Here is a 16,389-nt window from a genome sequence, read left to right on the forward strand (position 1 = left end):
CTATTCCTCGAATTCTCTGTAACTGTGTATGAAAATCCCCAGACTGCTTTAAGGTTTCAAATCAGACAATGCCTGTGAAGGTTAGAGATTTCTGGGAAAATATCTCTGTATGGTGTACTGGCATTAGGAAGCTATCTAACAAAGACAAGCTGATGCTGCATGTTCCAGTTACTGAAAGCTGTTATCGCGACTTTTTGCAAAGCTCTTAGATTTCTTGATAAATAAGAGATACACAGTACTATGTTTTATTGTTATGGTTAATGACAGTGATTTCTTGGCATGACAGCCAGGGAGATACAAAGACAAAGTGAACTCTATACAATAACTGCTTTTTTCCTAGTGCTAGCATTTTTAACTATTCCAGGTTTTTTTTAGGCAGAATCAAATGAAACAGCTTCTGAATTATCCCTATCTTTCAACCAATGTGCAGCTTACAAAAATGACAGGCATTACTTCTTGGAAGAGTTATTGTGGTTAAGGAAAATTTCTTTACTGCTTGGACATTTAACTCTCTTGCTTGTTTGAATCATATTCTGGTATGAAAATTTCTTCAACTGTCAAGAAAAGGGCAGAGAATTTCTGCCTACTGCCTAAACAAAGCAAATTCTTTGAGCCTGGAATCAGTGAAGTTTCGGTCAGTTCAAAATAATCTTATCTGACCTCAGTCCTGTTTAGGACAAGTTTGAATGCACTGACTTCTATATACCAGCCAGAAGTCACATCTGCCTACTAATGGCTGTTAAATAGAACACTGAAAACCTTACCAGAAAATGAATGTCAGTGTAAAGATTTCTCCTTCACTAGTGTCATTTTCTTTTTCTTTAGCTGTTCCTTATTCTTCCAGTTGCTTTGTTCCTGTCTCTGCATTCAGTGCCCTGAATGCCGCCTGGACTTGTTCAGCTATGTGTTTGTTATTGTCTTTTGCCTTCTGAGGAAATGCTATTAAGATGGACAGTATGGAAATAAATGAAATAGGATTCTAGAAGGCTACATCTGAAAATCCTCTTACGGATTCTTATTTCCTAAATACAATAGCTGAGATTCTATACTGTATGTTGTTAAAAAAAAAAAAAAACAAACCATGTCACAGCCTTAGGGAACAAAAGAAAGCCACAATGATGTTAAGCTTGTCTTACTATTTTCTCTGGGTTGGATATTGGTCATGCTAGTATTTCAAAAAGCCTCAGGAGACAAGTAGCCTTTCTGTCTGTCTGGTGGGATGTAGCACGACACACTCTTTGCTGCTCCACATAACCTAGTCCTGGTTTCACTCGGTGTTCTCACCCTCAGCAGGCTATTAACATCAGGTTTATTAAAGTATTACTTTGTTCTGAGCTAAAATTAGCCTTCCCAAAGAAACCTGGAATATTACAGAATACATAGACCATGCAGACCCTCTGCCTGACAAAAAAAGAGAGAAACATGGGGTAAAAATTTTACTCCTTTTTTTAAAAAGAGGGCTGCTTGTTAGTACAGTTTTAATAACATTATCTTTATCTCCTCTATTCTCAATCTATTTGGGTTCTAGAGACCTTTAAGAGTTCCTTGATTTCTTTTTTTTTTGGCACAGTCCTTCTGCACAGACTGATTGAATCAGCAAAACCAAACCACTGGCCCACCCAGCAGATAAAAGCTTAAACAAATAAATAGACCTTATAATATAAATTGAAGGAAGCAGGTGCAGCCAAACTTCAGAAAAGTAGATTACAGTGATGAAGGTTCTTCAGAGACATTATAAAATTCCAGCTGAAATAAATAAATATGGAAACTGCCAGTCTGAGAAACCCAGTTTATTCTATCTGTCTATCTATCTGGAGAAAAAGACTTTCAATGAAATGAAAAAGCTACCCCATAAATGGCAAAACCTTCTCCCAGCTTGCAATTTGCACTGAATTCCATTCCCTGTAGAATGTCTATATAACATGTACCAGTCATTAAAAAAAGAGTAGGAAAGGAGACAGTTAAATTTTGTGGATAACTTTTGGTTAAATAACTCCCATCATTAAACCCTGAAAATTTTAAATTAACATAAGTAAAAAATAATTACATTTCAAAAAATTATTGAGCTTCGTATCTGTTTGTATGTGTTCAAAGATCCAGTTTTGTCCTGAAAACACTGAAACTGATAAATCAGGTTCAGCATGAAAGCTATGATACTTCTTTGATCACCTATAAAAGATTTGATCAGAACCAGAAGACTGTGATTTTTTTATTGGTTAGATGATGTGTTACAGATAATTGACTTACTGAACATCTGTCATTACTTCCTCAACCAACAAAGAGAGAAAAACAGTTTAAAATAGTTCCTAACTACATGCAGCTATGACAGAATTAGGGGTTTTTGCACACTCATTTAGCTACTTATTTGCTTTTTTTCCAAAACAGAAATTCTGGAAAGTTGACAAAACCTTGAGTAAAGAATTTTCCCTTCTCATTTTACATGGTTAATTTCTTTTTGGCAGAGATGTTAACTATCTGCCTGAAATTTATTAAGCCTTATTCCCCAGCTAATTTTTGGCTGATGCTTCTTCAATGCAGCTGTAAGCTCAGTTCAAGGGATCCTTTAAACATCCAAAGTATACAGACATTTATAATGTGAAACTAATGCAAACCAGCAAAATAGACCAGTTTTTCTGCACCACCACTAACTGTAAAAAAGATCTGTTTATTTACACCTTCTGACCATTTAGCAACTCTGCCCATATTTACAGGAACATACTGCTAGGAACCTAGACAATGAAGATCCTACTTTAGAGAATGTAAAACCTTGACAAGTAAATATCCTTATTATCATGTATTTTTGAAAGCTAAAAACATTCAAACTTCTTTTTCATTACATTGTCTTCCTCTGGTTTTTATTTTCTATTTGATCTCAAAGCCTATTGACAATGAATGCAAGAAGTAATAGTTTTAGTTTATTTAACTTCACCTTCCTTTTATAATTACATTTCCATTAGTAGTCCCTCCTTTATTTTTATGCCACAGGCAAGCTATTCATTTTTAAAATACTTGTGCATTTCATTACTTTCTGTGAAATTAAAACCAAGGACATGAACTTAGAATGTTCTACTTCACCCTCAAAATTATATTCTTTACTCTTTTGCTGTCAGTGGCTTTGAGTAATTTATTATTAATTTTATTTGGTTTTTTTACTATTCACTTCTCTAATACTTGTGATGTCCTGTGCAGTCCTATTTAGACAAGTAAACAAATCACAAACATCTTTTGTCCTGTTTGTTCCCCTGGACCTCTTCTACAATCTCATAATTGCTTCTTCCCTGTATAACTAATGTGCTAAAGTGCAAAGTCATAGAAATGGGCAAATTGTGCCAGTAGATATATTTCCAATCAGATGAAAAGCTGCTGTGTTCATACCCAACACCCTGATGACTCAGAAATGAAGCCTTTACTTCAAACAATGCTCTTCAAGAACCTTTTCTGTATTTGATCCTGAAAGAATTTAATTTCAGATGTCTCACACTTTTAACTTCTTGAAAAGAGTCTTCCAGGACACCTTTTTACTCCTTCAGAAGAAGAGATATTTTGAGCTTTCCCATAGAAGAGGGTCTGGGAATGGGTTCATTGGCCTCACACACTGCATAAAAAACACACTCATAAATTTTAATTCCTGAGTTTTTCACACTTGAGAATGCCAATAATGTGAATGCTACAAGTGTTTCTTGCTTTATATTGCCAGTGATACCTTCTTTGTATTTTGGAATAATAAGGAATACGAAGCATCTGGTCTTTTTTAGATAATGCGTGCACAATTACTCAAGATACAAAATAATAGCATGGGACAGGAAGCATAATCTCTAATCTGAATGTTTTTTCTTGAAGAAGATGATATTAAGTGCTAATTATGGCACATCTGCTCATACTGTATAGGGCTAGCCTGAGTAAGAAGTCCAAAGAAAATCAAAAAGTACTCTAATTACATACTACTGCTGCTGCATACTACTACTGAGTAAGATGGCAGAATCTGGTCCTGATGTTTTCAAAATATTTGTCACACTAAAGGGCAAGCATTTGTCAAATTACCTTGCTTATTACGCCACCTCTTTTAACATGAGATTTTTATCTTGGACACGCCAATTATTCCATTTCATTTTTTCCACAGTAGAAATTCTTCTGGTTTATTAAATTACTATAAATATTACTGAAAATCCATCTGAGCAGAACTATTTTGTAATTCGAACACCCTGCATGGCAGGTGTGATACTTAATAAACTTTCTTGGATTCTATGATAATAGAATATAAATAGACTCTCTTGGATTCTAAGATAATGATCTGTGCTTTTACCCTCAATCTGAAAAAGAAAAAAAACACATTTTCAGATTACAAGAGATATCTTTTATTGTTGCTTTAAATACTCTGTTGTCTTCGTATTAAGGAAATGGTGCCCAGCTTCAAAACAACTCAAAATGTTTGATCTCCTAAATAAATCAATGAGACTTTTTTATTTGTCACCACATAAATGTCACACACCCCAGACCCTCTTTTCACTCACATGGCTCTAGCAGATAGTGTACCTAATATTTATTTTATATTATAACCATGTAAAGTATAAAATATATTAAACCCTCACACTGAGTCTTGCTTCCTGTAGGAAGAAATGTGATGTGGAGTCAAAAAAAAAAAGCAAAATAAAGTCTACATTTCAGAAGTTTATTCAGAAGTTTTAGTTTATTAACATTACTTCATACTGAGCAAACAGGCTGCTTAGGGTGTGTTGGGACAAACTGGAAAGGAGAGGAGTTTCTAGCATAGAAACAGTTAGTTTGCATTTTAGAAAAGTAATTTAACTCAGTAGCATAGAGAGAGAGCACAAGCAATCAGTTCCTAACACCAAAAAAAAAAACCATTCAACTGAACAGAGAAGCTCCTGACCTAGGGCAATATATAGACTACATTCAAAGTATTCACCCTCAAATTTTAAGTCACTCTCATGCTACTTTAACTACCTTTTAAATTACAAGTAACCATGTGATGTTAGATTCCTACTGTCACATAAACAACAAATATACTACTACTACTACTACTACTAATAATAATAATAATAATAGGAAGGAGTGTGTTCAGAAAGGTCACAGTGAAAAAGCAGGTTCTGAGATCTGTGCAAGCTAGGGAAGTACCACTGAATGTGCTGATAGCGGAAATACCTGAAAATATTGCTAAGCAGGTAAATTTGAGACTGTTGGAAACAAGTCAGGTTGCAAGTACGGCTGCTTCATCATAACAAAAGTTGCCCCCATTTCTGGATTTTAATAGCACTTAATTATGCTTTCAGGAGATCGAATAAGAGGTAGGATTTTTTAAACATCATATTCTATCGCGTTATAGACCACTTGGAGCCATTAAGGTCTATATGAGTTCAATAATATCCATTCTGAAACTCAGCAAATAAATATTTATAAATGATAAAGAAACATTGCTCCTTGGAGTCTATCAATAATTCATATTTTAGAAGTCCTTAAATACATGATAAACCATAATGGCTCCAATGGAACAGTCAACTCTCATAAACTTCTAGGAGGAATTATTTTTTTTTATTTAATGTAAGTCTCCATTACAATTCTATACCAGAGGAAGCATGCATTAAAACAGCTCTATAAAAGTGATACTATAGATGTGCATGGTTTATACTAACACTCTTTGTGGCTAGGGATAAGTTGGTATCTGTGGTAGGGACCATGGGCTTTTATGCTTTTTATGCAGTATTACAAATACAAAGTGCTTAGCAATTGCCTTTATTCCTAATAATAATTATTGTTAGTTGCCTTGAAGCTGCATTGAAGAGGTCCCCAGTGCATTAAATACCATAGAAAATGTAGGATACTTAATACGTATGCAAAAATTTTGTTGTTTAAACTGAACAATATAAACCCAATGAGCTGCATGGCATTGTAACATTAAATGGGCATAAAAATGCTTAGACAAAGCTATCCTAATCCTGTACAAAAAGAATTATGTATGCAAATTTTACTCCTCCCTGTAGTAATTATACCTGGGCAAAGTCGACTTGTGGACAAGGACTGAAAGGCGTTTCCCATGCTGTTTACAACTTTGCCAAGACAAACATAAGGTAAAGCCAAGAAAATGAGAGACTCATGAGGAGGTGAAATGACTTTCACATATTAACGCAGCAGGTTAATAATGACAGCCATGAATCTTTAATAACCAGGGAAAACGTGTGAGATCCTTACTGTCATGTATGCATGATCCCCCTCTTACACTCTTCACTTAACAACATGCAATGAATTAACGATCTTCAGCCTTTAACTCTGCATTTTCCTTCTATGCTAACCATTTAAGCTGACTTAGTGAAGCATGATACTGTGATACTTCCTTTGCAACTCTATTCAGTGTCGCTAGAGAATAATTCAGGTGAAGAGACCTCCTCATGAAGAGGATCAGGGCAGCAGCAGCACTGAATCATAACCAGAGGGAAAAAAGAATATTTTTATTCTGAGGCACTGCCTGAAGTTCGTATCTGATTCTTTCTCTTTAGAAAGCTTCTAGTAGAATGAGATCTCTCAAGATCTATGTGACAGATGTAGTTGCTATTAGATCTTATTTAATAAAGAAATTACAAAAACAATGAAGTAAAATCTAAACTGTTGGATGTACTCAGTGTAAAAAAAGATTAAAGCAATTTCCTAATTTACTTTCATAGCAGACTGGGATTTTGCTAGCTTTGTGAAGTTCTTCCATATTTCAACCAGTATTAAAAAATTTTACTTTAGGTAGTCCCATAGTGAAGGAAAGGCATACACATACACTGAAGGAAAAGCCAACATGTTTGCTTAAAGGAAGGATGAAATCTTTGTTCACAGGGCTCAACAGGTCAGTAAATTGGTGAGAGAGTAATTTGCATGTAACAAGTCTCCTTACTTCTTCCAGGCTTTTCTTCCACATCAGCCAGTGTGCCTGCAGGAGGAAGCACCTGAGGAATGAAAAACTTACATATTTTTTCTCCTAAAAAGATAATTTTTCTGAAATAGAAATCAGCTCGTTCACAGGAACTAAGAGCCCTCAGAGGACCATTGATCCTTATTTTTTCTGACCACCTCTCTTGGTACCTCCACCCCATGCCCCACGTACAGAAGTGTTCAGTACCTCAGGCCTGAACCCACCGACTTAGCTGTGGGCAAGTGGGGGCCAGTGGTGTCCCAGGCTGCTGATTGCTTGCCTGCTGGTCACTGGGCTGGCAGTGGGTTCTGTTATTGACAGAAGCCCTGCCCTGCTAGACCTGTTCATGTGCCAGAGGGTGCTGCTGGTTTTGGAGGCAGCATCAGCCCTACTTGTCCCTGGGTTCTAGCATGTCTTCCCTCAAAAAGCTCAATCCTGACTGGTGCCAGCCAGCCTTACCTGCCTGCAGACTTGCTCTACAAGAAGGGGAAGGAAAGAAACAGAATATTGAGAGCACTACTGAACACTCCAAGTGCAAGAATCACAAGATTAGGAAGAGGCAAACCAGGAGCTGCATTTTTTGCTGTCCTTTGAGCCTCACTCCGGGTCACTCCACTTCACCTGCCTGACAGTAAGGCACATGCAGGTACCAGTCATTGTATATTGAGACCAGTTATATTAACAAATTTACTCTTTCTTACTGGTTTTTGGAGTAGAAAGAGAGTGCATTGTCTTAATATTTCCTGGTTTTATGAGATCTGTTAACTTTAATTAACCTTCCCTTAGGCTCACAATCATAACAAACTCTACTCCTAAACAAAAAAATAAAATTGACTGTGTTCTATGGGATTCTCTAGGCATTTCTAGCTCCTAAAGATACAGAAGAGTTTTAATAGGCAGTTTTTGAAGAGATATGGGCTATTTCTACATATCACTAATAGTAGATTGATCTGGCTAGCCAATAACTCAACATCATTTTGGTCCATGTCATAAGCATGTTACAAAATTAAAAAATTAATTAAGCTGTCATGAGTTTTACAGAACAATTAGATTGCATTTTCCTTGATCTTTTATGTTCTGTTTGCAGAGTTACAAGCTTCAAACAGAATGTTTTGAAATTAAGAAAGTAATTTGCACTAGACATATGAAAATTTAACTGGTGGTACAATTTGCCAGCCCAAAAATAATACAATGTTACTGATCACAGAATCTTTCCAACAGACTAACTCAAGTATGACCAGGTTTCAAGTTTTGGAAGTAATTCAGGAAAGAGGCAAAATGAATAAAGTATATGGATATGAGTCTTCTCTGAAAGCCAAATGTGCATATAGACAGATTTAACATCTTCTCTAACAAAATAAAATCTTGATAAGATTAAGTTGCACTGCCATATACTAGCATTACAGCTACAAATTCTTAAATTCAGTCTTTCCTGAAATGTTACTACCAGGGAGCAAAGAAACGGTAGTTAGCCTACAGTATCCATCTATAATTTTTTTTTCACATGGCTTCACCAGAGAATTCTTGCATAAAAATGATTCTAAATTACAGTTTCTGCCATTCAGCAACAGAAATGTAATGAGAAATAAAGTAAATCAGAAAATTTAGTTTTACTACTGATTGCTGCAACAAAATAATCCCTCTTCTATCATGTGTAGTGTAAATGAGACTATTTGAGACTAACACTGATTTTTTATGTTTTGAACTAATATATAAACATATAACAGTATATCCAGAAGGAAAAAAAAAAAGAAACTTACTTAGTTTTTGGTCGCTCGTTAGTAGTTCTATGAAAGCAGTTGAGTAATTGTACCAAACTTCTTCATACGCCACTGTACGTCTGGATTACACATGACAACTCTTGAAAGATAAATTAATCAAATAAGATCATAGGTTTTTCTCAAAATTACATTATAAGGCAAAATTTCAGATATCCCTAACACACTGGCTGTACACACTATCCTTACTTCTCAAGACAAGTCAAAATTGAGTGCTCACACCCGAGTGTTTTTCACTGACGTATTTAGACAACCTGTGGTTTTCCTTAATCTGTAGTTCAACTGATAACCCTCCTGAATTTTTTGCTTCTCATTTGCTGGTTCTCCTGTAACAGCTGCCAGTGTACTAATAAAGTAGCTCTACTGATGCTGAACAACTGTGAATATCAGTGTAAAATATGGTTGCTCCACCCCATCTTTTATTTATCTGCTCTCAGAATTGTTTGAGCATGAAGGCAGAATAGTCTCTGAAGATTGCTCCTGTTTTTCTATTTCAAAGGACAGGGCTACCATGCTGGATGCTTCTCATTTATTGGCAAAAAAACTGCATGAAATACTTAGTCTTTCTCAGTCTGTAGTGCTTCATTCTGTACAACATTCAAATTGAAAGTACTGTTAATCTGAATTATTCCTCTTTGTACTTCAGCTTCAGGGACAGCATAAAACACAGAGCTTAATGTAAAACTCCCAGACCCCTTGACTAGAATTATTTGATAATCTACCCCATCTATAAGTTTGACCTCTGCAATTGGCTGCTACAGCTAATGCATCTGACTTGCAAAAATCACATGTTCTTTGTGATGAGTCTGGTGTGAAAGGGACTTAATTTCTATGTTCTATTGTTCTTCATACCCTAGGATTCTTTGGTGTGCTATTCTTTTAATGTATCTTTTTTCATATTCTTTTAATAATTTTATTGACATCTTATTTTGAAAGGTGTAAAGCCAATAATAAAACTTTCTACTGAAATGCACACACAGAGAAGAGTACTGAAAAGGTTAACATTCCCAGTTAAAGCAATTAAATGTTTTATTTATATTTTGGGGATTAAGCAAGCAATTCAGGCATTGTAACAAATCAAGCTGACAAGTCCTATTCACATAAATGACAACGTGCAGACAAAAATTAGATTAATTTCCAAAATAACAATAATTCCTTTACCCAGAATGCCACATTTATGGAAAGCCTTCAGAGCATTGCTTCCAATTATTTTCAACTCTGAAACAAATTATTACAGAACAACCTTTTCTTTATAAAATTACTTTATTTTGGTGACTCATTGCAGCTTTTCATTCTTTGTATAAATGTACCTTCTTCATTATGTAGACACAGAAGGGATGCAATCGCAAAACAAAAGCAAGACAAAGGGGAAAGAAATAGTTTCCTTGTTAATGTAGACACACATCTATGATAACTTTACTAAATTAATGTAGCTGCAGGGTTCATAATAACCTGTGTGCAGTTAGCCTTGCCAGATGATGCATAGGTTATTTCCCTGGAATTAAGCAGTCATGCGTATTTACCTCACAGTAGTATCTTCTGACAGACACATCTGTATAAATATAAATACACTTACAATCATGCATGAAAAGGTATGAAAATTAATTAAACTAGAGTTTTTCAATAAGAAGAAAAGAAATTAAAGAAAATGGTTTTACGATATAGTAGGTAAATTGGTCAACATAGAAATAGGAAAGAGCAAAGCAAGACCCAGCTCTTCCCTCATAAACAGCTCTTTAGTGGTCGGTCATTTATTCAAATTTTAATAGGTTAGGTTGTTGGTGCTCTGTAACCAGCTGATGATGATCACACTGAAAATTATGAGAGTCAGTTTTGTATCACTGATATTTAATTGCTGCCAAGTTACATCAGCTTTGCTTTTAGATCTGGCTCCTGCTGTCCAGAGCCTTTTAAATATTAGGTTACTAAAAGGCATAATTTATCACTACAGATTTAAGTTAGTCATGCATAGAAGACAAAAGACCAAGCAGGGTGCTTGTCTAGGGGGTTCTATGCTGAATATTCACACTTGCTAGTCATTGTCTCTCTAGTCCTAAATCAGAGACCTGATTATCTGAGCTTCTCCGTCACCTACCAGGATACATGCTGCCAGCAGGATATGCTTTCTAAGTACTCTTGGTTCTATATGACTTGATTTTATTCAGGAACAATCCAGGAACACAGCCAAAGCCATTTTTTGTATAAGGATTTTTCAGAGAGGTGGTGCTATTTTTTAGGAGACAACTGTTAGTGAAAGTACTGGGGTTTATGTCATTTACTAGCTGACTAACCTGAGTTAATTTGTTCATGCCAAATGTTTGGGTTTTTTAAGCCTGCTGGATGTAGAATACCATTGAAAGATTAAGTAGGAGAGCCTAGAGCTTTATGTACAACTTTTTTTTCCATGACGTAAATCTATCTAAATAAAGAACAAAACCTGGAATGAATAGTAGGAGCACCATTTGCCTTTGTCATCTTCCTGCAGTCTATGCTTTTTTCTTTACTTGCTCTCATATAAAATCTTACCACGCTTGATATGCATAGCTAAAAGAAAGAAAAATCCTCCCCATAAACTATCACAATGGAAACAATGCTCAGATGCTCTTCTAAATGCTGGACTGTGCTTTGCCTATGCGTAAATGCTTTTCCTCAAAAAAACTGCTAGAAGACTTTTCTTTTCCCCTACTTATTTTAACAAATATGTGTCTTCTTTTTCACTATAACAATACAGGAATAGTTATTATCCACTCACTTATTGTGTTGGCCATTCTCTCAGAACAAGGTATCCTTAGTGAACAGTATTGCTTCTCCCTCTACCTCCTCTCTCCAGAGACCTTTATGTCCTCTATGTAATTAATTCCTATGTGATAACACTTTCATTTTAGTTAATGTTATCATATTGTGCAGATAGCTTTTTACGTTTCTGTTACTTTTCAGGAACACAGAACCTTCGCTAAACTATTCATAAAATAGGGCATCATCCTACATTATCATAAGACTTCTTTATCATATAAATGTGGATGTAGTGAGACTGTATAAGCAAAGAAAAGAAAGACTGTACTGGGAAGGCTTCAATGTAACTTCTAAGGTAACTTACCATATGCCACAGGAAAAGCATGTCCTTCATCCCCGTAAAACCAAAGGGCAAAAGAAGACCATGCAGCTGACAACAGTTAAAAAAAGTACCTTGCAAAAAATGGCAACTGCAGTTATTGAGGTACATTACAAAAAGTGACAGATTTTGGATCTGCTCTTTTTTGCAAGTCCCCTGTGAGTCACGCTACCATCATTTCCTTATCTGTAGGAGACAAACTCTGTCCCTTCTGTGAATTATGTCAGCAATCTTCCATCAGACACATGCAATATTGCTAGGTGACACCTTGCAGCAGGTGTTCACTTCTTCCATATGGTGCTTCACACATTTACTTGAACTATCATATCTGAAGCATATTGAATTTGTTCAGCCTACAGAAGTTATCAAGCTAGATGGATGACTTTCTTTTAAGTATGCACATTCATCTTGGCTTGACAAGTGTCCATTTGACACTGAGTGGAAATTCTTTTCCTGAGAAGGCTCCAGAATACTGTATTACCTGTCACTATAATTGTTGTGTTGCCAGAACTTTGCAAGAAATGTTTGCAGATTCCCACTGGCAAATTACTTTTAGCTTGATATGTCAGAGTATAAAGTACCTGTTTTGAATTGGATAAGTAAGCACATTTTATGAACAATAGACAACTCCACACCTCTTTTTAAGTTTTCATTTCATAAATGAGAGTCTTGGGTCTTGTGTTACTGGCTGCTTCATTCAGTAGTAGAGTGATGCAATCTAAAATGGTCTCCACTGAAAAGCTGAATTTTGAATTTTTCTAGAACACATCCTATTGACAAGCAATGTAATCATTCTCTGTTCTCTTGTGCAGCACAATGCTACCTGCAGCAATGGATATTGAACTACTCTTGTATTTGCTGAAAGGATCCAGTCACAAAATTTGGCATCCTGATTTAATTGAGGCTGCAAATTCCTAGACAGTTTAGTAAGAATACTTATTGACCTAGACAAAACGGGGAAGGATGACACGGCTCCTGTGAAGTGGCAATCAAAATCAGCAGGCAACACCATCATTGGTAATCTGAAAATATGCTCTGTGAAAGTGAGATATGGTTTTGTTTGTTTGTTTGTTTGGTGTGGTTTTTTAAGCTCATACCATAAGAGCAAAAATAATAATAAAAAAAAATTTGGTCAATCTATGTTAGGATGGTACATATGAAAAAGCTGGTATATACACAGTAGCACAGGTGTCAATCCCCCATCTATACAGTGCTTAAAATCCTCTAGCCTATTTCCTAATATTTTTCTACATTGAACAGATTCTTGGCAGTAGCCCAAAAATTAATGAAGCACGCAGGCATCTTCTACAAAATCTCTTCCAAAATTATGTTTTTCTAGAGCAGATTTCACTCTAAAAGCTGATGGCGCTTGGTACACAAAGTGAAGTGAAAATATCCACAGAAAATAACATTTTGTTTATCAAAACTAAAGTGGGAGAGAGAAGGACTCAACATTTTAAGTCATGGAAAACTGAGGGTTATTATCTGTGTAATTAATTAGATTTAGGGCAATTGCTTATAAAGCAAGTTAGACTTGGATCTATTGTCTAGTGCCATGTAGGTGGAGGCCTTATGAACATATATTTCTTCTTGTATTTGCTTTGATTTCAGTAGAAATCAGGTTCATAAACAAGGCATGCAATCACCAGATCTTTCACCCAAACACACTGCCATTAAAAAAATTAATGTTCAATTTTTTCAGGACTTTTGGCCTGCTTGAAGAGACTGGGGTTTGTGTGAATGGGTGCAGGCATTTTCCAAACTAATATCTCCCACTAATGTGGCTAAAAAGAGTCTGTGACCACTGTCTGAAGAGCCCATATACATTCCATTTGTATATTCTGATCCTAACAAACTGTCAGAAGAAGTTAGTGTTTGTGTACGGCTAGATCAAAATTCCACATAACTCATTTTCCTGTCCCTCATGTTGAACAGGAATAAATACATTTTGCTCCATCATAATGTCATTCAGCCACACTTTATCTCTGAGATCTTTCTGCAAGAACTTCCTATCTCTTTGAGATGAACTCCAAATATTTCACTGTTGTTATAAGCTTTGTATGACAGTTGACTGACCACTTGTGAATTTGTTTATCTGTCCTAGTGCAGAACATTTCCAGAGAATCACAGAATGGTTGAGGCTTGAAGAGACCTCTCAAGCTCACCTTGTCCAACCTCCCTGCCCAAGCAGGGCAGATTAGAGCTAGGCAGAAGACTCTGGAAGAGGGTTCCAGAGTCTCTAAGGATAAAAACTCTGGAATCTCCAAGGACAACCTTACCAGTGCTCAGTCACACAGTAAAAAAAGTGTTTCCTGATGTTCAGATGGAACCTCCTGTGTTTCAGTCTGTGTCCACTGTTCTGGTCGTGCCACTGGGCACCCCTGAAAAGAGTCTGACTGTTCTTTTTGCACCCTGCCTTCAGGTATCTGTATACATTTGCAAGGTTTCTCTGAGCCTTCTCTTCTCCAGACTGAACAGCCCCAGCTCTCTCAGCTTTTCCTCACAGGTAAGATTGTTGATCAGGGCCTGGAGCTGCCAATGTGATGCTGCTCCTACATTTTTGCCTCATCCTTTTGTTCTTTCTGGTCATATGGCCTCTAGCAGACACCCATTATCATATCACCCTTGCCTGTCCTCTCTTTAATCCTAACCCATATTCTCTCCTCTCTATCCTCAGGGAGAGTTCCATGCATTCCAGGAGCATTATCACATTAAGGACAACCCTCACTCCTTGTCTTCCCTTCCTGTCATTCCTATAGAGCCTGCATCCCTCCCTTGCAACACTCCACTCCTGGGAGACATCCACCATGCCTCCATGATCCCAAGAAGATAATAGCTCTGCAAACTGAATTCAGATCTCTAACACGCCATGTTTGTTCCCCATACTAACTGCATTAGCACATGGGCAGCACCAGTTCTGCAGCCAATTATTAACTTGTTCTATTAGTGCCCTTCTCCTCACACCATTTCCCCTCAGTGGCAGAATTGAGGAGACCAGCTGGGTCCTCATGGCCTTGACAACTGCCTACAGAGTTTTGTGGTCACTTTTGATACTTTTATGACTCTCAGTAATTTTGTGGTCATGACTTCAATCTTTCCGTCTTTCCCTCTGTATGGATCTCACTTATCTGTTGTGTTGGATATGGCAATCGTTGTAAAAGTAACTTATTTTTAAAAACTAATGTCTTTTCCCTTGATGTTAAATCCAAGGTCAAGAGCAGATTATGATCTATAGAGAGCATTTTTAGTCTTAAATTGGAGTTTCTTGGAAATACTTGGCAACTTCTTGCTTTATAGTTTAGCAATTTGTGGCAAAGCCATTTCTACCAACATTTCAATTTTACACAGGTCATCATTGTAAGTACAGGGAGAAACCATCAGTGTGACAACTTCCCAAAATCCTTCTGTGTAATCCAATGAAAAATGTTAATTAGTCTTGCAAAGTCTAATTCCTTTTATAGTATAATTTTCAAGCTTCACAACCTAGTGCTTTATACTTTCAACTAACGCTTCTGTGGTACTTTAAAGTATGTTAGGATGAGGGAGCTGCCTATAAAAATCTTTTCTCATGCACCCTATTATACTTCTACTTTTAAGTTGTCAAAGTTAGTTCTTTTCAGTTTTCTCAATTAAGACACAGTTTTTTCTTTCTGAGAGATGTCTGTGGTTGTAATAATTTTCTAATACTTCAATTTGATCACATTAGTTTTTATTGAATTCTTTTAAAGTCATGCTTAATTTGTGGCTCATACCAAAAATTCTCTATGGAAGCAATGATCATTCTCTATGTGCCATATATGTCTTTTCCCATTTGACCATGACTTTTGATTTCCTTCTTCCTCATTTTGTTTATTCTCATTTTAATAATAGATATTTACTACATGACATTTTGTTGGGGTTTTTTTCCCTCTTGTAAGGGTTAGTAATTTCACTGCTTTATTGCACTTCCATTTATCAGTTTTATGTGGAATAATGCCTCCAACATTTCTTAAGATATAATAAAAACTGTCTCAAACCTTGAGGTCTCTAATTGGCTGGTTCAAGAAATGTCCATTGATGCTGTCATGAAAGTTATCATTGTACCTTTATCTGTATTATTTTCATTTTAATCCAGAGATTTTCATGAACACATTTTTCTACTCTCTTCCTAACAGTATGACCTCTCCATAGAAATTACAGGGAGACAAGAAGGCTGGGAGTCACGTTGTTTTCTGACTTCTGCACATTCTGTCTTCCCCTGTGAAGAATCAAAGCTCTGCAGGTGAGATCTTGCAGGTGCCAGGAGGAAAGCTAATATGGTCCTGAGAAAATCTACTCCAACATTGTGCTGCAGTTTCCATCATGTGAAAAAACATTGCTGCCCTAGGAATATTATAGTGGTATAAGGAAAAAGTGAGGGAGAGAAGACAAACTAGAAATTTCTATCAGCTACTGCCCCCCAAATTAGTATTATTATAGTAACTGATACTACGGTGAAAGATTCCAACAGATATTGTCAGTTGTGGAAACACAGTAGAAGAAACTTCCAACCATTGCAATCCTCAGTCACTCTTCAGCAAATATGGCAGCATCTAATCCACTCCTTG

General features: G+C 36.3%; 1 long non-coding RNA gene across 1 annotated transcript in view; it reads left to right on the forward strand.

Annotated features, from left to right (window-relative positions):
* LOC125318441 overlaps positions 1 to 15,412 on the forward strand; it is a 54,129-nt gene extending 38,717 nt beyond the window's left edge. Inside the window, exons 6-7 of the long non-coding RNA XR_007200357.1 lie at positions 14,226 to 14,309; positions 14,481 to 15,412. This is a non-coding gene — a long non-coding RNA (uncharacterized LOC125318441). The remainder of the gene's footprint in view (positions 1 to 14,225; positions 14,310 to 14,480) is intronic.
* The last annotated feature ends 977 nt before the right edge of the window (positions 15,413 to 16,389 follow it).

Source organism: Corvus hawaiiensis, chromosome 30 (assembly GCF_020740725.1).
Source record: "Corvus hawaiiensis isolate bCorHaw1 chromosome 30, bCorHaw1.pri.cur, whole genome shotgun sequence".
NCBI classification, from domain to species: Eukaryota; Metazoa; Chordata; class Aves; order Passeriformes; family Corvidae; genus Corvus; species Corvus hawaiiensis.